Here is a 2,460-nt window from a genome sequence, read left to right as displayed (position 1 = left end):
AAGAACTCAAACCATCCGCAGACTGTAAGTCTACCAAAAGTAGATTATGCAGCCTGGAACCCTCTTTGAAGCCGAATTTCTTGCTGAGTTTATCACTTACACCAGCATCAAAGAAACCATTTACATACTATCTCATTTATGGTTTTAGAGTGCCCCCAAAAGACTGGTTTTATAATTACACCACGAACAAATGTTTTTCTGTATTTCTCACTCTGATAAAAAAAAAAAGAGAAAAGAATTATTGTATTTTCTACGTGATTCAATCATTTGAAACAATGTACTGTTTTAATCACTTCACAAGCAATCTATTTCTGTGTGTTTAATCAATTTCAGTGGTAACAGACTGTGTAAGAAGGCAGGTCATGTGACTGTTTTCAGCAAATCATGAGTTTCAGAGTCAGGACAATAGAAACTAGTTTGAGCAGCAAATAGTTAGAAGAAGAAGTCAGAGTATGATGAAGGAAGAAGCAGCGTGAAGGACTCGCTCCAGTTTCCCTGAGGGGACAATTTTATTTTTATTTTCATTTTGTTTTATTTCATTTTATTTTGTAACTTCAAAGTTGTTGATTCTTCTTTATATCGCGGGACTGGATTCATGCAGGAAGCGAGCTCGATCAGAACTTTTTCAATCAACAAGTGCCCAGAAGTAGACCCCTGGTTCCAGCTTGGAGCCTGATCCCAGCCGCTTCGAGGTGTTCAGTTTGTACCCACAAGGGACCGCACTGAAATCAGTGACATCGCTGGCACCGCTTCGATCAAGCTCCGGTGCCCCGGGACAACTTTAAAGGCATCTGAGTGGTAGGACAGACATACTTTCTCTGTTGACGGTGTGCTCAGCTGAAGTGGTGGTGAAGTTTCTGGATCATTAAGTTAGTATTGAAGAAGGTTTGGCGAGTTTATTTCATGCATAATTCACGTCCCCTCTTATATCGATGAATTAACAATTTCTTTCATTAACCTTTAAGTTTCTTATAATCTTTGTTAGTTTAGATTAGCTTAAGTGGTTCAGTTAGAATGATGCTAGAGTTATTATGGAATGACATTAACGCTTATTATTAAACCTCAAGGCTTGATGATAATTGTCTCTGTCTGCCCAAATGATCTGTCTGCATTGTTACCTCTGAATCAATTAATACAAGGTATATTCTGAAATAGTTTGTCTGTGTGTAATTTATTGGGTTTGCTCTTTAAAATGGTAGAATTCACTACTCAGTAGTTGAGACTGACATAAGACCTATAAATTATTTTCCTGAATTATCAGGTGGTGCCCCTTTATTATGCTAATAATTACGAGGTATTTATGATTTAGCAATCGTCCATAACATTGACAGAATATCACTACATCTGTGTCTATCCTTCCACTGGCTGTAGAAAGCTTAATATATGTCAACATTGCTTTTCTGTGATGTTCGCTGTTTTCGTGCTCCTTCATGCGGTCTGTTGTGCGTTTCCAGTCACTGAAACCCGTTTCAGAGTGACTGATTTTTAGCATCACTGAAAATGTGACATGCAAAGCAAAACATAGCTCCAGTGGATGGAGAGTACAGCAGCCACTGCCTTTGGATGTACTCAACATTTACGAGCTTGCATTTAAAGTGTGATCTGGAGAAGAGCTGCTTCTGATGTTTGTACACCCATTCTGATGCTTCAACGTTTCCATCCATATTTTGACCACTCCCTGGTCCTTTCTCAGCCCAATACGCCCACACAGACTCATCAACATTTCCCCAGTGCACAGGACCAGGACTGTACTTGTTATCCTTAGTCCTGGGTGCTGCTGCTGATGAAGAAGTTTGATCCTCCACCTCCTCTGTCCCAGCCTCTGGCACTGTACCGCCGGTGTTAGCACTAGTGCTGTTAGCTTACGTTTTGACAACGCGAGAGGCATGATGGTTCTTTTCCTTCTCCACAATGAGGTGGATTTTCCGTAGTCACGGTTGCTGTTGTCAAAGAAGATTGTGCCTCCTTCACGGTTTCCATAGACACCAGATCAATCACAGCTCCAGGTTCTGGCACCGGTACCATAGCGTCAGGACCGGGCTTAGCAAGGCTGCTGCTGGTGGTGTTAGCAGAGGAGCTAATGTTTTGAGTAGACAAGAGCGATGGTGATTCTGTTCCATCATCTCCACTGAGAGCTTTAAAAAACCCTGTCAGCCTGGCATTTTTAAACACCTCTTTGTCGTCTTTCTTTCTTTCTTTCTGTCTTTCGTTCTTTCTGTCTTTCTTTCTTTCATTCTGTCTTTCTTTCTTTCTTTCTTTCTGTCTTTCGTTCTTTCTGTCTTTCTTTCTTTCATTCTGTCTTTCTTTCTTTCTTTCTTTCTGTCTTTCTTTTTTTCTGTCTTTCTTTCTTTCATTCTGTCTTTCTTTCTTTCTTTCTTTCTGTCTTTCTTTTTTTCTGTCTTTCTTTCTTTCATTCTGTCTTTCTTTCTTTCTTTCTTTCTGTCTTTCTTTTTTTCTGTC

At 40.0% G+C, this 2,460-nt stretch overlaps 1 protein-coding gene across 1 annotated transcript in view; it reads left to right on the top strand.

The window, feature by feature from the left end:
* Window positions 1–523: 523 nt before the first annotated feature.
* ppp2r5d (protein phosphatase 2, regulatory subunit B', delta) overlaps window positions 524–2,460 on the top strand; it is a gene marked incomplete in the record, with an annotated part of 38,280 nt that continues 36,343 nt past the window's right edge. The window contains 1 exon segment of the mRNA XM_014027341.1: window positions 524–795.

The sequence above is a fragment of the Austrofundulus limnaeus genome, unplaced genomic scaffold (genome assembly GCF_001266775.1).
Source record: "Austrofundulus limnaeus strain Quisiro unplaced genomic scaffold, Austrofundulus_limnaeus-1.0 Scaffold638, whole genome shotgun sequence".
NCBI classification, from domain to species: Eukaryota; Metazoa; Chordata; class Actinopteri; order Cyprinodontiformes; family Rivulidae; genus Austrofundulus; species Austrofundulus limnaeus.
This window is presented reverse-complemented; position numbering and strand designations above follow the sequence as displayed.